Raw genomic sequence first — 22,977 nt, forward strand, 5'->3', positions numbered from 1 at the left:
GTGAGAAGCAATCAGATTTCTGTCATACACTGTGAATACTTCAAATCGCTGTGACATAGTCCACAGGATGGACATATTAAACGAATCAAGCCACACGAGGTCTATATTTTGAAGACAGAGTTTGTTGTGGGAGTAGATGGAGTGTACAGAGGAATAAAGACTGACATCCCATTCTTTGACCTGGGCAAATGGGCAAATGGGCAATGGCCTTGTGCCCTTTACAGAGATCAAGAAGGCAGGGGAGGAAGTGGTTCATAGGGGAAAAACAGTAAGAGTTCACTTTGGGACATGTGAGGTGTGAGATGCCTACTAGACACCTAGATGTAAGTCTGAAGATCAGAGTGGAGGCTGGGACATAAAATTGAGAGTGATGAGTAAACCACTGGCATCTGAAGGCAAGAGACAGAGATAATTGGGGGGTGGGGGAAAGAGGGTGGGGGCGGACAGTGTACAAAAAGAAGCCAAAAAGTTTGGATTAAACACTAAAACCCTGTCGTTTTTAAAATGGAGAAAACAAGGAAGATCCTCAGAGGAGACTAAGAGGTAGCAGTCAGCAAGGCAGGAGCAAAGGGAGAGGGTGTGATGTCCTGGAGCCAAGTGAAAAAAAGCCCTTTAGCCTGCTACTGGGAAAACAGTCTACAGCTTGGGGAAGCCCAGTGTGGGGCAAGAAGAGAAACTCTTTGAAACTTGCTGTGAAGGGATCTGTCCTAAATGTGTTCTGCATGGCAACTCTCACCCTCAGCCTCCATACCAAAATTCCACTAGCCTCATCTATCCCCCATCCCATATCCCTCTCCCTAAAAGATGAGGATAAATAAAACCAACAAAAGGTGTGTTGGGTTTTTAAAAGTCTTAGGAAACCAGACAATGGTGGGTTTTTTCCTCCTTCTTGAGCCATCTTATCTTTCCTGTGTCTTTCAACCGTGTTTTCAGAACAAATCTGTCAGATTTACTTTAAAGGCAACAGTCACCCCTGGGTCTTAATTTCCTGAAAGGATTCAAAATTATGAAGAACTTCAAAAATGCTACATTTTAGAGGGAAAAAAATGAAACTAGGAGATACCATTTTCCCATGTAAATAAATATGTTTGGTGGCCTTTGAGCTGCAGGGGAAGGAGGTGGGGGGGCAGGTTAGTCTCCACCCACAAAACCTTCAGGGTTTATTACCCAGACAAAACCTTTCTACTCCACAGGCTAGCAAGAGGTTTACTCCCAGTTATCCTCTGAGCAACCCGCCCTGGGTCTGGGCCAACATGACCAGGCTCCATTCAGTGACGCTAGGGAGAAAAGGGCAGGGGAGGGGACCCCGCCTCCTCTTTTCTTCTAGCAGAATGACAGGCTGCCGGCTGGACACACGCCTGGCAGATGGCATTTCAAAGGGCTTTCAGGAGCCATCTGGGGTGGGTACAATTATTACAAACCACGCTTCTAACAAAGCCAGAAGGGTTACTTCCTGGCAGAAGAGAAGTAAAACAAATTCTATCATGTTCCTCAGGGACAGCATATTAAAAAAAAAAAAATCACCAGGCTGACAAACGAGGGTTTTCTACAACCTACAACACTGCCTTCTGCTTGTCTAGCCAGAAATTGGGCCAACGATATCTTACAGTTATTAGCTTTAAGCAAATATGCACAGTGCTCACCTACTTGCCTTCAAAAAACCAACAAACACACAAACATAAAAGAGGAGTGAGAGATGATCAAACAGCAGAGAATTTATTGGATACTTCTGTCCCAGGCAAGGTGTTAAGCACTAAATCAATACTACTGTATTTAACTGTTACAAGAAATGTAAAAATAAGGACTGTCATTATACTCATTTTATTGATGAGGAAGCTGAGAGAGAAGGAAAGTAACCACCCAAGGTCACGTGCACAATTAAGAAGAAGTAACTGTCCAAGGTCACGTAACAAATAAGCTGAGCAGAGCTATGGTCTCTTAGGAAAATATGTCTTTGGGTATTTGTGGCAGCAGGGTTTGTAGCAAAAACAAAACAAAAAGACCAAAACATAAGCAGTCCTCCAAAATGAAAAACTGAGGGCCCATACATATGGGAATGATTGAATGAAATATGGTAGATTCACCCTCAGGAAAATTTTTTTACTATGTAAAGAACAGTGAAATCGACACACAGTTACCAGAAGGAATGTCTGTGATGTTCAGTTGAGTGATACAAACAAGTTACTATGTAAACTTGAATAATATGTAAAATGTCACTGCATTTTACTGAAAAATAGAAAAGGAAGCCCTATGGATGCTGCACGTTTTTTGAGTTAATAAACAGTTAAGTGGGTGGAATAATATTGAAACCTTAACAGAGGTAACTTTAGGAGGGTGGGTTCAGAAATGGGAAGAGACAAGGGGTGCCTGGGTGGCTCAGCCGTTAGGCATCTGCCTTTGGCTCAGGTCATGACCCCAGGGTCCTGGGATGGAGCCCCACATCAGGCTCCCCGCTCGGCAGGAAGCCTGCTTCTCCCTCTCACGCTCCCCTTGCTTGTGTTCCCTCTCGCTGTCTCTGTCAAATAAATAAAAACTCATAAAAAAAAAAAGAAAGAAATGGGAAGAGACAAAAATGATTGTTTCTTTAAATAACTCTCAGACTCTGAATTGTACCAATGGGTATATAGTTGTTCTGGCATTTTATAAATTGAATAAAATGATTATTTCTGGAATCTTGAACAATTTGATTCTTGGGTATCCTATTCAAATACCTCCCATATTAACTTAGTCCTTGCAAAAACATGCAAAAGAATATAGGCTCCACTTGAATAAAAAAAACAATATGTTCCCAGGTTTCCCATGTCACAGAAAACCAGCACTGATGTCAACACTTGCCTTTAGCTAATGAATAGAAATATACTACATATAGGGGTGCCTGGGTGTCAGTCGGTTAAGCATCCGACTCCTGATTTCAGCCCAGATCATGATCTCAGGGTCCTGGGATAAAGACCCCTGTTAGGTTCCACACTCAGTGGGGAGCCTGAGGATTCTCTCTCTCTCTCCATCTGCCACTCCCCCCACCCACACTCTTTCTAAACTAAATAAATAAATCTTTAAAAAAAGAGAGAGAGAAATATACTACATAAAAAGTTGAGAAGGTGATACAATATTTTTTCTGCCTGATTTTACTTTTTACACCTCAATCTGGGGCGCCTGGGTGGCTCAGTGGGTTAAGCGGCCAACTCTTGATTTCAGCTCAGGTCATGATCTCAGGGTCCTGGGACCAAGGCCTGCCTCAGGCTCTGCCTTCAGTGGGGAGTCTGCTTGAGGATTCTCTCTCTCCCTTTCCCTCTGCCCCCACCCCTGCTCACACACTCTCTTTCTCACTCTCTCAAATAAATAAATCTTTATTAAAAAAAATTCAATCTGTTCATCATTTAAACAGAGTCCTTTTTAAGCATTAAAATGCCTACAAGATTTCACCAGGGTCGTCAATACTATCACCTTTCCAGCACCAGATCATAACTTAACAAATTAATTTGAGCTACACCCTACTAAATGTCTCAGTATGAATTAGCGATGCCCCCAAAAGTTTGCCTTTTAAAGCTTGAGTGGTTGCTTGCTTCTTATGCACCTGTTATGGTTCATAAACTTTTAGTGTACCTGGCTTGAGTGACCCTTGCTGAGGGAATCAGAAAGTGACCTTCTTTATCAACTCTACAAATCACGGCTATAGAAAAGGAACTGGATTTGGAGCTCATTAGCTCTCTTTTCTTAATCTGAAAATTCTCTAGGAAATACCCAATTGAGGCAGCAAACAAAATCTTAGGGATGGGACACAATATGTCGGTTCCTCCTGCTATGTATTCCCAGCACCATCAGGTTTTCGGGCAAGCTGTCACTCAGCACCTGTCCAAAAGGTCTCAAGGCCAGATTGCTAATAGAAGAATCATTACCCTACTAAGATTAAATTGTTAATAGTCAATGGTTTCACCTGCTGTGAAATTAATCTGGGTCCTGCTTATCAAAATCTAATAACAAGACTTCAAAAAATTATAGTCCCTTAAACTACCTCCAATGTTAAGGAAGGATCATTCTGTGTAATAAAGCAATTATGCGCATTGCTTGAAATTCATTAGATATCTGGGACAGGCTCATGCTGTTCATTTTTTTCAGCTGATGGAGATGGAGCAAAATTAAATGTATTATTCCTACAAATTCACTCAGTCACCTACTCACACAAGTTTGGCCATATTTCAGGAAGAGCAGTAGTATTTACTAAACATCTTCCCTTCAAATCAAACTGTTTTTTTTTTTTAATGTAACTATATTCACGTAGAAAAGAAATGCTTAATGGCTACACAATTCCTAGAATACTTCTTAAAAATCTTATAATACCAAAAGCTGGCAAAAGTATGGAGTAACTAGAACTCCCACACACTGCTGGTAAGGTTGCAATATGGCGCCACCACCAAGAAAAGAGTTTTGGTGTTTTATTACAAAATGAAACATAAATGCATCATATGACCAAACAATCATGAAGGGAGACAGACCTATCACAAGGATGTGAGTCTCTTCATAAAACCCAAACAGATTTAGAAACAGTATATCCACAAACGCAGACCACAGCCTTACATATTTGGTAAGACTCAAAATAGAAGCAATTTTTCTGTCGTGCCTTAAATATGGCAACAAGCACCCAAATGTGTCACTAGAATGTGTACTCCACATTATCTTCCTGGATGTTTAAATAAAAACCATTCACTTTTACCAAAGTTTCTGTATCACCAATACTGCTAGTTTACACGAAGTATCCAAAAAGATCTGGGGACAGACGTCAAACAGACCTCTTCTCATGAAAGAACGTGCATACGTTTAAAACAAGTCCACTTGGCTTCATTCTCGTATCCTTTCAAATCTACATTCCTTGGGAAAGAGACTGAGGAATGAAGAATAAAGAACAAAAACATTTATAGCTGCTATTTATTGAGCACTTACTATGTGCCAGGGAATTGCTAAGCATGTACAACACAGATGACAGTATCCTGATGCTTGCATGAGAGCAGAGTCTGTTAGAATTGCCTCCCCCTACCTCCCCACCCCCGGACCCCCACCCAAGGCCAACACTTTCTAATGCACACTTGCAAGTCTTTTCATTCTCCTGACAATTATTTCTAAAGTGCTGGATGGGGTTAGGGGATGGGGGTGAGTGAGACGGTAGAAAGCTCAAAGTTGTGGGGGAAAGAACAATAAATGATATTAAGGAGAAACTAAAGGTGACTCTGGGTGCTCCTATCAAAGGGACCTACAAAAAAACAAAACAAAACAAACAACAAAACAACAAAAAAAGGACCTAAAAGTGAGAAAACCCAGTGGTGAGAGATAGAAGAGTATGTTAAAGAGTAAGAAAAAATTCCAGTGTGACAGGAGACACTTCATTGAGACAGTCATGGAACCTTGGGAAAGGCTGCAAGTATTTTGTGGCTCTTACTTGGTGTGTGAGTGTGGAGCGCGGGGGTGGGGGGGGGGAGGTCAGAAAATAGACCGTGGAAGGAGGGGATGAAGACCCAAAAGATTGGTGGTCTCAGATGTGACAGCTCAGTGGACTCAGAAATGGAATGGTCATAGGAATGAAACTGTCAGTAGTGTCAGTGAGCAACACACACACACACACACACACACACACACACACACACACACACACACGTTGTGCTGCGTCTTCAACAGAACAAAGTTGTCTTCAAAGAGCCCAGTATGGGATTGGGTCAGTGTCCAACCCAACCTGATGCCTTCTTATAAACAACTAAAAGGAACTTGACTGATATCATCCCTGTAGGACAGTGTAAAATAAGAAATAAAGAAGGGCAACCTAATAATCCTAGGAGGACAGGAACAAAAATTTTGAGGCTCTTGACACATTATTTAATGCTCTACAAATTGCCACTCACTCCTTCACTTCAAAGGAAGCCTTAGTGAGGAAGGAAGGTCCCACATGGTATGATGGCTGTTTTTATGTGTCAAACTGACTGGGTTAAAAAAATACCTGGTTACCTGGCAAAGCATTATTTCTGCCTACGTCTGTGAGAGTGACTCCTGGAGAGATCAGCATGAAGAAGACTCCCCTCGCCAAGTGCAGGTGGGCACCATCCAATCTACCGGGGCTCTAACTAGAACAAGAAGGCAGAGGAGGGGCAAATGTACTCTTCTTGAGAGGAGACATCCAACTTCTCCTGCCTTTGGACTATGGGGCAGTAGGGGTTCTGGTTTCTGGGCTTTTGGAGTCAGACCAGGACTTACAGCTTTGGCTACTCTGGTTCTCAGACCTTTGGACTCAGGTGGAATCACACGAGTTTTCCTAATTCTCCAGTATGCAAAGGGCAGACTGTAGGACTTCTAGTCCTCCATCATTACATGCAGGAGCCAATTCCTATAATAAAGATCATTCTCCCCCTCTTTCTCTCCCCACATACTCTCCTCCTCCCCCAACCCCCACCTGTTCTGCTTCTCTGGAAAACCTTCATACAAAGGTCAAAGCAAATCGATCCTTCAGAGAAGCGCCGCTTTGACTAATTGGGCATTCCCCTCTCTAAATCTTTCAGCCATCATAACAAAGGCAGAAATAGGACCCTCATCTTTCTATGATTTTATTTTTTAAGATTTTATTTATTTGAGAGAGAGAGGGAAAGCACAAGGGGGAAGGGAGGAGGAACAGAGGGAGAGGCACAAGCAGAGTCCCCACAGAGCAGAGAGCCCAACACGGGGCTCAATCTCAGGGCCCCGAGATCAGGACCTGAGCCGAAATCAAAAGCTTAACTGACTGACTCACCCAGGAGCCCCTCATCTTTCTATCCTGATCATAACAAAGAATACTCAGTAATTAGGTCTTGAACAGAATATTGCCAAGCTGCTCAACAGCAGATGTGTCAAGACAATCATTGTCATGCCATCAACAACTCACATGCTTGGTATCAGAAGATTCTCTCAGGTTCCATCTTGCGTATAGGAACACCATGTGACAGAGGCACAGGAATCTCATTAAAGAATCACACCTAAAACACTGGGAATAAATAAGGACTTGGCATTTGTTCCACCGTGCTCAGGATTTGAAAAAGTGGCCTAGATACCAAAGATGGGAAGCGTCTGATCTGGTTTTCACGATCTTACTTCTAGCTTTACTCTCCGCAACTGTGATTTAGGATGAAGAGAAACAGGTTTGGAGTGTCTAATCCAGGTGAATCACCAAGATGAAGACAGTTCAACAGCAACAGCTCAAGTTATTCCTGCATCCTTTTCCTGGAGGCCAGGTGTCCTTTGTTATTAAAAGTTGAACAACAGGTCACCTTTCAAGGAGATCCACACAATGCCAAGGATGAAAGTGGGCCCTGAAGACTGCTGAGTACATCCCATTATGATACAGAAAAAGGGTGTGTATTTGCCTATGGAAGACTCTGGTAAGCAACTGACTCCTGATAATAAACAAAAGCAGCAATTTTGAAGAGGAAGGAACTCAGTATAAGAAGAATCAGGTTCTAGTTCCAGCTCTGCCACTAAATTTTGTCACTGGCCTTAGAAAAATCCATTTTAATGCAGCCAATGTCCTTACCTGTAAAAAGGAAGGGTAACTATTTCAAGACTATATGTTAAAAAAATTTTGTCCCCTCAGTGCCTGCGGTTCTTGGTCATGCCGCTTCAAAGAATGAAGAGGCAGACTAGATGAAGAGTGGTGGGCCGCAAAGCAAAGTTTACTGAGCAAGAGCATAAAGCTCCCGGAGTGGAAGGAGGCCTGACTGGGTTGCCCTCATAGTTTCTAAGTTCAGGGGGTTTTCTGAGCTCTTTTGCAGAACTATCTTAAGCATCAGGGTATGCTGAGTTGTGCCAATCAGGGCTTCGGTCCCGTATATTAGGTTATTGTCTCTGTGCTGATGGTCTTTTATTTGCTGACATCTGGGGACTTATGTCTTAACTGCCCCCTGGCCCATGGTATTGACAAGTGCTTTGTGGTTAATTGTCTTACTTTAGGATGTTTTGCAGAAGTCATTTCTGCAAGGGTTTGTCTAAGCTGTGGAACAGGATGTTAGTGCTGTTTTATTTGAGCTGTCCTGACTCCATATTTTCTTGTTGGGGACCCTGGCCCTGACTACCCAACTGTCCAACTCACGCCTAACATATATATCACAGAATTCTTATGAGATAACAAATCAATTCCTATGCAAGGATAACAAAATTCTTAGCAAATTTAAGGCATTTAAAAATTTTGTTCATAGGAGTGCCTGGGTGGCTCAGTTGGTTAAGCATCCAACTCTTGAGTTCAGCTCAGGTCATGATCTCACAGTCCTAGGATCAAGCCCTGCATAGGGCTCTGCACTCAGCAGGGAGTCTACTTGAGATTTTCTCTCTCTCCTTCTCCCTCTGCCCCTTCCCCCGCTCGAGCTCTCTTTCTCTCTCTCTCTCTCTCTCTCTCAAATAAATAAATAAATCTTTTAAAAATTGTTCACAATAAAAATCTGTATTTAGGCTAATATTTATACTTCATATGCATTGACTCATTTAATCCTGTAACAACCTTATCTAGTAAGTACAATTATCATCCCCACCACACAGATAAGAAAATATACACGAGGAGATTTGGTGATTTGCCAAAAAATTATACAGCTGGTAAATGATAGAGGCAAGATTTGAACCCAGGATCTTATAGCCACAGAGCAGTGAAAGCTCCTGTATGCAAAGAAGACAATGGAGTGGGGAAAAAAACTGGTGGGGGGAGGGAACAGGTGACTCACCACAGCTCTCCACCAGGAGGTGAATAAATCATTACCTGTCCTCATCAAAGAAAGCTAAGGGGGCTGATAAGTTGAGAATGCTTCTCCTTCATGACTTCTTTGATCCCAAACCCAAGCTCTCAGGAGCTCTGTCTTACTACTCTTAACCAAAATAATAAGGTAAATTAGGCCAGAATCCAGTGAAGAGGGAAGTCAGGCAATAACTTGAAACTATTAACCATTCTTTCTCTTTTATGCGGGGGAGGGACCCGGGCACTATAAATTCATGGAAACCCTGCATTCATTAAAAACAGGAAAGTGAAAATCCTCAAGCTGTCACTGATTCATTTTAAACATTCAGCATTCAGGAAATAAAGGATAAGAATCTCCAACACTAGATGCACGCTTATCAAAAATCAACTTTGGAGGATTATCTTGAGGCATTTTTGTTCAAAAAGGAATTCCAGCAATCAGTAATGCTGTATCTTAGTACTAAAGGCTGTCTATGATAAAAGGGGATTACATCAGATAGACTTTCTCCATTATGACAGGTAATACTTTTTACTTTCTCTGAATTAATGACAGCAATTGTCTGAGACGGAATGAAAGAATTCCAACAATCTCCACCAGATAATTTCAAAAGCAAATATGAAAGAAAAATGATTATTTTGGTGAAAAGCTATAATTAATTAAGAATATCAAGTTTCCAGAAATTAGGCGACTTTGTAAGCCCAATGTTCCATATTTCTAATATCTGGCAGCTTCCTTTCTTTAGCTTAAAAAAAGAAAAAATCAGGAGTCACTGCTAACAGGCATGTGATTTCTTTTGGAGGTAAATGAGAATGTTCCAAAATCAGACAGTTACAATGCTGCATGGTTTTAGGAATACAATAAAAAATACTGCATTGTGCACTTTCAAGGGATGAATTTTACAGAAACAGCACTGTGTATCAATAAAGCTGTTAATATTATCCTACAGAGATACAGAGATAAATACTAAGTAGTCTCTGTCCTCAAGGATATTACAATTTAGTACAGGAGTTGTTATACTTCCATGAACAATGTGCATTCTGTAACAATTTAACACTGCTTCCATGAGTCCTCCCAATATATGAACCAAGAGCAAGTGTGAGATCAGAAATTACTGACCATGTTATGTCATTCTCCTAAAAAACTTCAGGCATCTAGAGTTCTTCCAGAATGACAATATAAAGAAATTGTTATAGAAACTAAAATCAGACTTGGTGAGCTCAAATTCCAGCTCTAATATTTACAAACTGGGCAAACAAAGCCAAGTGAAATATTTTGGGCCTTGGTGTCCTCATCTCTAAAATGGGAGGAATAGTAACACCTGCCTCAGGAGGATGTGTGAGGGTTACAGAAGATGACACAGACAAAATGTTTAGCCTGGCCATGATATGAATCCAACCAACATGGCCATCAGGAGAGAAGCATCATCACTGTCAAGGCTACAACAGACTCTGCTTAGAAAGGGAAACAGCTGTGAAAGAAAAAAAAAACAAGCTATTGATCATTCATTACACTAACATGGAACTCAGGTTTTCTACACATAATGCCTAATTCAATTCTCCCCAGAGGGCATTTCCCCCCTATCTTCACAAAATTTTATGTCCTTAATCACCATCTTTCAAAACCTCTCACATGAATGTACATAACTTCCAATCACACTCGTTGCATTATCTTTTGATAAGAAATCACAAGGTCAGGGCACCCCGGTGGCTCAGTCAGTTAAGGAGCTGTCTTCAGCTCAGGTCATCACCTCAGGGTTCTGGGATCAAGTCCTGCGATGGGCTCCCTTCTCCCTCTTCCCCGCCCCTACCCCTGCTCATGTGTACTCTTTCTCTCTCAAATAAATAAAATCTTAAAAAAAAAAAATCACAGAGTCAACACAACTAAATATCATAATTTTTGTTAATCATTTATCATTAAGCACCAGTGTCCACCTACAAGAAAATGCCTATTTATTGAAAGGCAGTGTTGGAATTGGAGGACCTCAAGTCCCCTAATTCCAAGGTATCATGTTATTACTCAGATGATTAACTCCCTCTAATTGAAAGGATGTAATATTTACTTATGGAACAAATACTATATGGCTGAATATAAAGAGAGAAATAAATTTATACTTAGTACAAAAACAGAGCAATTGTAAGAGCAATTCAAGATGGATATATGAAAAAAGGAGTCTGCATTGATTTCATAAATACATTGGTTCTCAGTTGACAAAGGCATGATAGTTCTTAAAGCCTTCACAAATTGTCAGCCAAACAGTCCTCAGCATGTACACTTTACTTTGGCTTCCATCAAGTATACATACTGCTATGTCAAAGCAAACAAAGGGGATATTGTGTAATGTGGTCTATGACATGCTACAAGAATAAACAGGACAGTTATCACATGAAGCCTGTACCAAAGAGAGTCTACTGTCCTACTTATATTTTTCCTTACCAAAAACACACGGGAGTATGGCCTTTACAGTATAAAGGAAAACATAGTGGGAACAGTAAAATTTCTAGGATATCTCAACACCGTATTGAAGGGTTACTGAGTGGAGAACATAAAAATTGGTGATTTCTTTCTATTTTTTTAACAGGTGCTCCCCTCCTGCGCCCATTTTTAATACCAGCATTCACCTTGCAAAGGCTTTATTGACACCCAGAAGTCTTTTAATATTCAAAGACTGTCTTGAGGAAAGACTAAGAAACGTGAGCCATGTGAACATCACTTAAAGGTGGGTTCCCAGGCAGCTGAATTCACTCTTGGGACTCTGCTCCTGTTCCTAAGGCCACTTATGCTGTTCCCAGGCCACTTATGCTGTTCCCTCACTTACGATGACATCAGCAGATTCCCAGAAAACTGAATTACTGCTCTGACTTCTTCCCACCCTGGGACTATCCATTACTTTATCTAATGCTTGCCAATTATCTCCATAACAGTAAGTCACAATCCGAAAAAAAAGAAGTTGGAACAACTGCAAAATTATCTAGAGCCAGCTGATTAACTGTTATTGCCCTCATTTCGATTAGTTCACTTCTCAATGAGCAATTTATTCTCACATTATGTAGTACCTCTCTCACCACAACTCTGGTTCATTTTATGTTACAGACTACACTTCCTAGATAGTTGAGTCATATAAATTATTTTTCACTCTTAAGCCAAATTAGGTAGCTTTTAGAGGTGAAATTAAAACCAATTATTAATGCTTCTAAACATTTGCTTGGAAAATGTAGACAATGATGAATGTATGTCTGTGGTGATGGGATAAACTGAAAATCCTGTCTTTATTCATGCCGGCTTTTAGAAGAATTATTTCATTACGCTACTCTGTGAGGTATCAAAGGTCTTCCTAGAAAATGGCCAGTTTTTAAAAAGTAAAATCAAGTTGAAATCTTCAGTATTATAAGTTACTTAGAATAATTATTACATAAAACAATAAATCATTCTATGCTTTCTAATAGAAACTGGCTCTTTACAAACATCCTTATTTCAGAGATGTCAGGTGGGTGAGTGGGCTGCCTTAGAAGATGGCTACAGCACTTTAAGCCTACAGGATTCTCCTTAACCCAAGAATGCAAATTATGCCCTTGTCAGATATACAACTGAACCCGCTGTGAGTCCAGATAAAATCAAATCAAGGGTCAAATCAATGACTGTTATTAGAGACAGAAATTTTAAAAATCAATTCATGAAAAGTTAATGACATCTTAGTTGTGACATACGAACAATCTCTTAGAAAACATGGTGTTGTGTTACTTGTTTGTGTTTTATTTTACACATATTAATTAAATGCCGTATCGCACGATGCTTACTGGTCCTCACCCTTGGGTTTCATCTAATTCGTCATCCCTGTCAAGATGGCCTGCTGATCAAGGGCAAAGGGAGGGTAGAGGCAATCTTTATTTCTTTCATTTGGCAGCAGGGTATGACTGCCATTAGCTTCCTGTCAGCAGGTGAAGACCCGCTGATGTGACGGACGATCCTGGGGCTCTTACAAGCAGTTTTCACCACATACCCGCCTCTTAACCTATTTACCCAGAAGTTACACTCTCATCTGGTGGGAAAACCACATTTTTGCCCAGAGGGAACAAAGAGTCAAAGTCTTTAATAAATCCAGAAGCTCCTGCCATTGCCTTCCACAGCCTTGGCTTCTCGAAACAAAACCAAAAAATTTTTATAAGGGTATTTAATTGAGCCACCTGGGAAATCCAGAAAGCTGCTTCTACCCTCAATGTAATACATGTTCTATCTGAAAAGGGTAATAAGAGATTAAAGCTATTCATTTTAAAAGAGACTTTAAACATTTTGTACAAGAAAATCTTTGTTTTATGCAGGTAAAACAGGAAATGAGGCACTTAAGAGGAAAGAGGGGTTTTCTAAACCTGTCAATGAATACCAACTAATGTCAATTAATGACATTTACACCAAAATACATGGAAATGGAAAAGAGAAGATTCACAGAATAGGGCTCGATCAAATTTTGAGCAGTGCCTACTTTAAAATTAATAACCGTCAATGCCTTCTTTCTCTCTTTAGATATAAAAAGTACCTGCTGTAAAAAATCTAGAACCCATAAAAGAGCACAAAGAGATAAGCACCCCCACCATCAGATATGAACACTCTCCATAGAAAAGCACCTGAAGTCCCCAGTCACCACGGCAGGCCCAGGGATGTAGGCCTGGAATCTGGAGGGAAATTCTCAGCCATCAGAGCTGGACTGAACCACTGCAAGGGTCCCTGCAATCTATACTCAACAACCGCAGGCCAGTAGTTCACAAGGAGAAGGCACTGCTAGTTTTCTACAACCATATTTGCACACCTGCCACTCACATGCCACTCTGGTCACACAAATCCTGAAAACGAGAGTGACAATACATCATCAAAATTTTTTGGAGAAAGTAGTACTGATTGATGCCAAATTCAGAAATCTTTACATGGGGTCAAGGGATTAGAACTATAAAAATTCCAAAATTCATCAAAAGCAGGAGAAGGAAAAGGAGAAGCAGCAGCAACAGGAACAGCAGGTGTTGAATTGCTAATACAGGCCTACTAGTATCACAACCATAGCCAAGTATGTATTCAGCACTTACTCTATGTCAGGCATTGCCCATGTACTTCACATTCGATGCCCCTTGATCTCATCATAATCATGAGCATAGTATTAATATTCCCACTTCTCAAACCTGGAAACAGGATAGGACACAGAATAGTACTCGCCTAAGACTATCACACAGTTACAGAGGGGCTTTAACCCTCTTAATTCTGGGATCAAGCCCCCAGATTTGCTGACTCTGGGACCTAATCTCTTTACCACATGCTTCATGTCACACTCCTGGATGTGGAAGTGGAGTTTCAACTTCCTATGGTTTGGGAATGCCTCACTGAGAAAGTGCAGAGGTCTAAAGCAAGTGAGGGCAGGGGCGAGACAGAAAACCCAGAAGAGCGTTCCAGGCACACAGCACGTAACACTAAATGCAAATGCCTTGAGGCAGAAAGATGCTTGGTTCCTGAATTACAGTATGGAGCAGAGACAGTAAAACGTGAGATCAGAGAGGTGATGGAGACTCCGTAACACAAGCAGATGGAGGCCACCATAAGGACTGCAGCTGTTACTCTGAATAATATGGGTTACCACTAGAAAGTCTTCACCAGAGGACTGTCATGAGACTTTATAGACTTCGGTTTTAAAGAGATCACTCTGCTTACTGAGTTGAGAATACACTCTATGATGGACTAGAAGAGAAAGAGGAACAATAGTTAAGAGGCTATTAGAGTAACTGAAGTAACAGGCTGTGATACAGTGAAAGAGCCACTAATCCCTCCCATTCAAACATGTAATCCAACACTCCCCTTGAATGTGAATTCGCTCAGTGACTTGCTTGGCCAAGAGAATATGGAAGATGTGATGTTGTGTTATGCCCAAGGCTACTCAGAAGAATTCCTGCGGCTTCTGATTTGGTTTCTTAGAATATGTGCTCTTGAAATACTGCAGCTATGCTAGCAGGAAGCAGGAGAGACCCATGTGGAGAGGAACTGGAGTCCCCAGCCAACAATCCCAGCTGTTCAAAATCACTTTCTAGCATTCCAAGACTTTGATGACCCCTGAGAACAGTTAACAAGTAGGATTCTACCAAGTCCTTGGGACAAGATCAAACATTCCCACAAAACACAACTCCTGACAGATCTCCTCCATTAAAACATTTTCTGTGCCCTTGAATACAGACTTACCCACTTGGTTACGATGGTTTCTTGGTCTACTCTAGGGGGAATGCACACAAGCCACCACAGTGAACCTGAGCCTAACTGCAGATTCATGAACAAAACAAATGCTTTCGTCGTTTTTAGGCCACTACATTTTGCTGTGGTTTGTGACATAGCAAACAGATAACCAAAACAGAATCTGTGGCAGCCTGGGCCAGCCATAAGGGAATAGATAAGTTCCTAAGCATTTATTTGGGAGACATGACATTAATACGGTGAAAAACCTGAGCTTTGGAGTCAGAAAGATTTGTATCTGAATTCAGCTATGCCACTTAACAGGTGACCCTGGGCAAATAACCTGGTTTTTCTGAATCTCAGTTCTCTCATCTGTAATGAGATTAATAACAGGGCCTAGTTCCTTGAGGTATTGTTAGGTTATGCTGAGATAATATATGCAAAATACTTGGCCAATGCTTGCCACATAATGAGTACTGCTTAAAAAAAAAAAAGTAAGCTGGCAAAAGGATTGATTTGTCACTTTTTTTTAAAACGGCAGTATACCACTGAACATTCTGGAAATGGAAACTTCTGTGTCACGACTCCCTGATTTCCATTACATTAAGAGCCCAGATGCAAAAAGAATTCGTCCCAGGGGAATAAACAACCACAGCGGACTACCCATCTTTTAAGAATGAAGAGTGTTTATGAAGGCGTCATATGATTATCTGCCAGGTTGCTTTTCAAGAGACTCTCATGACCGGTGAAGTGTGGCAGTAATGGGACAACCTTACTAAATAGTACTGACTCAGCATAAGACCTTCCCCAAATTTTAAGACCATCACATCTATTTGGGCAAAGAGTTCAGCCAACTCAGTGGACAGTTATTACAACACCAATTTATGAGAATCTGTAAATTTACAAAGGAAAGATCATGATTTTATCATTGCATCCAAAATTGTGCTGCTGATAATGGGTGCAAAGTCTCTGATAAGGCCCTGGACACCAGACGTAAAGTCTACCACTGAGTGGAAGAGACTCCAAACACTGGGATCGCTTTACCACTTCATAAACCTGGCTTGATAACAGACCGCTGTTTGAGATACTCACATCCTATTTCCATTTTATTACAGAGATTACGCTGAATAGAGAGCTGATTTTAACAGTAAAAGTCTTTCTGTGGCATTGAGCCAGAAGTAATAAAATTCTGACCTAACAGCTATAGCAAAACAGAGAAGCCTACTGCCATATATCTCTTTATTAAACAAGCAGCCTGCGAGATATATCGCTGGATGGACACTGGAAAGGAATATTGCTTAAAAAAAATATCAACAGCCCGCGATTTAGGAGCAAGCACAACAGATGTTTAGAATTGGTTTAATAAATATTTAAATATGTATGCCGACATGCCATTAGTTTGTGAAATATAGGTTTCGGAAAATATTGACTTGAGGCCTGTATTACTTACTGAGTAAATATAAAGTACAATGAATATTCATGAACAATGAAAATTCACTGTTTTAATGTAAATATGCATACCTGAGCTCCTGAGTGATTAGCTTCCTATTTGGTGGTTGCTGGATTATGATAAATGTTCTACCCCTTACCATATGTTAATGAGTAATTTAAGGCACAAGAGCTTTTATGAAGAGTCAAGTTCTCATTTCAAACTGCAAAATGTTGAAATGCATTAGAAAGTCATTACAGCCTAAGAGTCATAAACATCCTTTTACCAAGAAGCCACGATTTATCTGCAGAAGCATAAACCAAAGGGTTTTTTTATTTTTATTTCTAAAAACTGGTCATGGCTATTAATCTTATTGCTTATTTCAATAGGACTGAATGTCTTTGGGATGAGTTACTCTATCATTTCCATTGTTCTCCTTTATAGAGACAAAACCTTAAGGCAGCAATGGGTACAGACATCTAGATAGCAATCAAGAGACATATTAATCACAGAGAAAGAAAACACCGAGAACCTGCTACTCCTTTCACTGTCAAATGGTCGTCTTCAAGAACACCAAGATTTCTCCCCCAGTGTAGCCTCCAAATGTTAACATAACAGCAATAAAGAGATCTAAGTCAAATAAGTTTGGAAGGCACTAGGTATAAAAAAATTAAAAAGAATTATTTCTGCAAGACTCCTTTAAAGTCTTTCATATGCTCATACTCATTGTTGAGCTTCCAGAAAGGAGCTTCCAGCTAGGCTGTGTTTACCCAACTCTTTCCTCGAGGGTTGGGCATTCCACAGGACTCGTGCTCCTTGGTGCACACTTTGAAAAACACCAACACAGGCTGGTGAAATTTGAGTGCCATTTTCTTTAATCTCATAGGCAGCTTACTCATGGTTTTAGAGGAATTCAATATCTTTCTCTCCCACATAAAGCCAAGTTTAGGACGAAATCTCACAATGACTTATGAGACAGGATACAGCTTCTAGTCCCAGGAAACAACAGCAGCAAACTGAAATCTAATTACATCAGCCACCTGTTTGTAGCCCTCCAATGGCTTCCGAAAGCCTACAAGATAAAATTCTGTTTTTAAAGAGTTCCTGGTAGTTTTTTCATGACCCACTCCTGCTGTCTGCCCTGGTCATACCTGTCACCACTCAGGACCTCAGGTTCCCTGAAATTCTCTAAGTAGATGCTCTAAAGGCAGAGAGCTCTTAGCTAATTTAGCTGAATGGGGCACCCACCACAAATGTCTACACTTGAAGACCTTACACCTGTCATTCCTCCATCAGAAAACGTATATGCCACCAGGTCCGGCTAGACTCCCTTATGTTCTCTTGGCTGTAGGCTCAGCTTAGACATCACTTCTTCTGGGAACCCTTGGATGATACACAAAGGCTGGGCTGGGTATCATGACTATGGGTTCTCAGAGCATCCACTCCATCCCACAACACAGGACTTACTATTCTCCATTGAAATGACCTGTTGACTTCTTTCCTCAACCAGCCTATCTATTCCCTGGGGGCTGATGATAGGGGCTGGGCACACATATTTTGTCTAGTAAACAATCTTTTAGACCATAATCAATCAGTAAAGTATATGCAGTCACTCAGAATGTAGGATAGTCCACAACAATCACAAACAAATTGATGAACCAATGCACACCCACCGCTTACGGAAAAGTTCTACTTCCAACGCTAGGGATGTTTAATGAGTCAATGCTCTGGTTTACACCACCATGGACATCCAAGGGAGAATTACAGTGGATAAACACCACTGAATAGGAGCAAACATAATGAGTGAAAAAAAAGTGACAGAGGGAAAGAAAAGAAAGAACACAGAGAGAAAAGCAAGAAAAAGAGTGCCATTGTTTCTCCATTTAAATGAACTTCTGTCCTGAGTGACCAGGAGACGGGGAGCTGCTCTCCCACTAGTCTCTGCCCCACGTGTATCACAAAGCGAGAACCTTACCCCATGGAATGTTAGACATTGCACAAATTCAAGAAAATTTCACAGGAAAGCTTGACCTGAAGCAATTTTGTTTTGCCTTACATGCTTGAAAAGTTAGGACTCAACTGCATGAGGTTGCTAAGAAAGAATTCTTTCGTGCTGGCAAGAACTGGAAAGAGTGGCTAACACGAAAATGCAAACACAAATTAGCCACGGGGGTTAAAATGTCCTTTCCATAATTTTATGTCAGTCATGATAATAAGCGTATGTATTTCCGGGATGCACATCCTAGGACACCCCACCACCAAAAAGATGAGATATAGATTCTTACTCCCAATACCAATAGAAGTTCGAATTTAAAGATCACATAAAACACAGCCCTTGAGTTACTATAGTGGCAGTGAAAAAGCAAAGTATTCAGTGAAACTCTGAGAAAGGAAGGAAGGAAATGAGAAAGGAAAATATGCCAAGAAGGGAGAAGAAAGGAAAAAGGGAAGAAAGAGGGGAAAAAAAGAAGAAAGGAAAGTTGATTTTGGTCTTTGGGATAGTTCTGTTATTCCATGGCAACCTTTGCAACTAAAATCGTCATCTACACTCAGACCACAAAGCCTGGGATACAATGGAAACCAGTAATACCGCCCACTGGAAATACCGGACGTAGTCTATGTGGAGACAATGGAGTCTCTTACAGATTCCGTAAGAAGAAAAACAAGGTGCCACAATTAAGGCAGATGGGCTCGTTTTCTAATCAGCACCTCGCAAAATTGTTCTAAGAATTCCAAGAGGTAACAAACAGCAAGTTGCTTGTGCAAAGGGCGTGACACTTCACAGGACTTCACGCCCGTGATCCTCTGCTTAGAGAAAAGTGATAGGCACATAACTATGTTTTGTCGAATTTCCAGAGTAGATGCTGAGGCATTTCAGAGCATCGTTCCTTCCATAGCTGGCCTTGCTAGAATGGAATGGGGTAGGGTCAAACAGGGTCACTGAAAAAGGGAGCCAATGCAGCGTGCTCTCCGGGCCTGCTGTGTGAGTATGAAAGCAAGGGAGTGATGCCAAAGTGTGTAGTCCTTACTGGAGAACCAACCTGAGCCAAATAACAGATCGTGGCAAATGGCTATTTCATAAGTCAGACCATGCAAAGTTCCTTGTGGTCACCCTCCTTCTAACTCTTTCAGCAATGTGGGGCTCTCTCTGGAGGTCGGAGCTCATCAACAAGGTTTTGGCTGTGATCCAGAAAAATGTAATAGGAAAACTGGCAAAGTTCCCAGCCCAACCCATTAATAATGTGCAAACGGTACCCTTCAGATCAAGCACTCAAGACCACAGGTCAGGGAGGTACAGCCTCACATATGTCTTCCAGAAACAATTACTTTAAAATAGAGGTTCATTTGTGCCGTTCATGAGAAGTGGTTCTCCTTTCCCTCAGCCCCACCTCTCCCAGACAAATTATAAACACCTATTTGGAGCTGCATCTCTAGACCGAAATTTAAACATTCGCATCACCCTACAAGGAGTCCATGGTCCCCCTGCCAGCTCACGACCATCCATCAGCAAGTTCCCCAGATGTGGCCATCCCTCTGCCCTGATGTCAAAGCTACCTCATTTGTAAATACCTTCCTGGGAAAATTCCAACATGTGCTCAACAGAATACCTTCCTCAGATTGGCAGCTCCAATCACTACCCTCACAAACTTCATCAACTCTCAGTAGGGTTCCCCCACCCAACCCTTTCCATACAGTATTTAGGACCAAGCATAGTATCTGCTGTGGTGAGGTCATCTGCAGAGAGACAACTGGCTAACCTCTGGAATGCTTTTAAAATCTGTAGAACTAAGCTAAATTCGTGATATCCAAAGCTTTCATTTCTAGTAAAGGATCAACGGTAATCTGATAAACATAAACACTGAGTTTAAAATATTGAGTTTTCAAGTCCATTGAAGTAGCTAGTATGGAGATAAATAAAACAACTTATACCCTTCACTACTGTCTAAGACAAGCCTACTTGCTCCACTATATTATCTTTTGAGACTAGTATCATGGAGCATTCCAATCACAGGTACAAAGAACCTCTGACGTGTAAGAATGTATGAAAAAGCAAACGAGAACAAAACAATTATCTTGTCACTAATACAGCAGAATGTGCTTACTGCGTAACATCCTCAGGTTCAATGATGTGAATCCAATTTCTCATGATAGACATTCACTGAGCACCTACTATGGTCAATCACCACGCCCTGTGGAAGGGATGCAAACATGGTCTCCTATCCTCCTCATGCTCACTCCCCTGGGGACCTCAGAGACTTGACTCAATCACAGTTTGGGGGTGAGGGGGGAACAGGAGGGAAGGAAAGGATAGTTTTTAAAAAATGTGTACAGAAGAAAGGCTTCCTGATCTTTGCAAAAGCAACAAAGACTCTTTTGTTACATATAATTAGTTTTCCAAAAAACTAATCTTACATTCTCCATTTTCATCATAATTTATATTATCCTAATTAATTAGGCTTGCAAGTTAGTAATATCTATTGTGCTTTTCCACTCCAACGACAGAATGGGGGATTTGATTGTTTCTTTTCTTTTCTTTCTCCCTGCCCTTCTTGATGTTCAGCTCACTGTGAAGGTGCTGTTGACATCGTTGCCATATTTTGCCAAAATAGCTGCCCAAATTAAGGTAACTTGGGAGGTTACTGCCTGTAAAACAAATGGGGCATCACTGAAATGGCTACTTCTTGCTTATCTATCATTTGAAACTTAACAAAGCCAGGGAGATGGGTCCCCAGAGCATACCTCTACTAAAAGCTTGAGCTCTTACTAGCAACGGACGTCATGCAGTAATTACTCTACCAAGCTGCCCAGAATTCCTTATCTGCATGCAAATTAGTTCATATGTGGTACGGCTGTTATGATGACAGTATTAAAACAAGAATCTGATAATGAAACTACCCTCTTCATGGAAACACGGTTCAATTACTCTAATAACACACTGTATATCCCTGCAATCGCTCACCAACCGAAGAGCCTAATTGGGACCTAATCCAGGACTCTGCACTGACCCAATCCACATTGCTTTAAATAAATACAAAAGTAGCCAAGAGGGGACTTTCGGGCTATGTTTTACAGACCTGACACTTTCAGTGCGGAGACGGGAGTGCTCACTCAACAGACAATATGGGTAATTGGGTGATTAAATATTCCCACAATCCTCTAAAGGTTAAAAAATTAAATGGCCATCAAACCCACAGCTCTTGGCTCCTAGCTCTGCCATCAATCATTAACATTAAGTCCTGGGACTTTCAAAGGCTACCAGCAGGCAGGAGTGGGAAAGGAAAGAAGAGTATCAAGCCCTCATTTCCAGGACTAAAACACATGCAGAAAGCCGAGAATGTAGGCTTTAAACCATTTATGATGGTAGCTATATTTCAGGAAGGCTACTATTCACACATACTCTCTTCTTCCTCTGGTGATTTTCTAGATTTCACAACCAGTTATCCTAAATCACCACTCTGGGGTTGAAGCCGCAAAGGAAAAGTCACCATACCATGGTCATCCCAGGAGCTCCCTTTCAGGGAAACCTAGAGTCCCAGGCAGTGGTCCTCAAGTCTCCACAGCTTGCCAAGCTCGGGTTGTTACCATACAGACACTGGGCAGTGTCTCTCCCTTGTCAATGTTTACAATATTGTTTTCGAAGTTCATTATATTTCAAAGAGATTATAAATACCAACGGGAAATTTTATAAAAAGTGGGAACTAATGATCTTTACATAAAATAATTTTTAGGGGACCTGGGTGGCTCAGTCGGTTAAGCTCTAACTTTTGATTTTGGTTCAGGTCATGATCTCAGGGTCGTGCAATCGAGCCCAGCGTCGCACTCCATGCTCAATACGGAGTCTGCTTGAGAATCTTTCTCTCTTCCTTTCCCTCTACCCCTCCTCCCTCTGGCATGCTAGTGCGCTCTCAAAAAATAATAGATAGATAGATATCTTTAAAAATGTGTTTAATAAAAAAATAATCATTTTTACAGGCTGCCTTTTCTTGTTGACTGAAAGGATACAAACACTTTAAGAGAACCATAAGGTAATTCAAATCTGCTTATTCATTCCTCCTTGCCCCTCTTCTACCATTTCCATCAATGAAAAACCAAAATACCTTGAGAATGTGAGTTTTCCAAAACGGAGATTGTTTTAAACTAACAGAAATACTATAATTGCCCCTCACTGTTACTCCATGTCAACGGACAGATTCATGAAACAGCACAACATTCATCTGTTTCTTCACAACTGATGGCTTCATTGTGGTGCTATTGCCGTCACAACCGTGCTACTTTACTTTACAACCGTGCACACACTCATCGACCAGAGGCAGGACATACACCACGGCAGGGCCAGGGCCTCGAGGCCAGAGAAGGGGTGCCAGGCACTCAGAGACACTGCACCTCTCTGTGAGGCACTGGGCAGGTGACACGACCACCTCACCTCAATTTCTGAATCTACAACATGGAGAAAACGCCCCTCATGACAAAAGGCCTGTTGCCATTATTTAAATCTGGTAACTAGTTAAGGACTTCACATGGGGCCTAAAAGAAAGCAAAAGCTCAGCAAATGTCAACTCCAATTTCCTTTCCCATTTCCCAAGGTATAAATGGATCACTGTGCCGATACATTACTTT

General features: G+C 41.2%; 1 protein-coding gene across 14 annotated transcripts in view; it reads right to left on the reverse strand.

Moving 5' to 3' along the window:
• The window catches only part of MAGI1 (membrane associated guanylate kinase, WW and PDZ domain containing 1), a 671,552-nt gene that overhangs the window by 123,481 nt on the left and 525,094 nt on the right, over nucleotides 1-22,977 (reverse strand). The window lies entirely within an intron of this gene.

This window comes from Ailuropoda melanoleuca, chromosome 4 (genome assembly GCF_002007445.2).
Source record: "Ailuropoda melanoleuca isolate Jingjing chromosome 4, ASM200744v2, whole genome shotgun sequence".
Classification (NCBI taxonomy): Eukaryota; Metazoa; Chordata; class Mammalia; order Carnivora; family Ursidae; genus Ailuropoda; species Ailuropoda melanoleuca.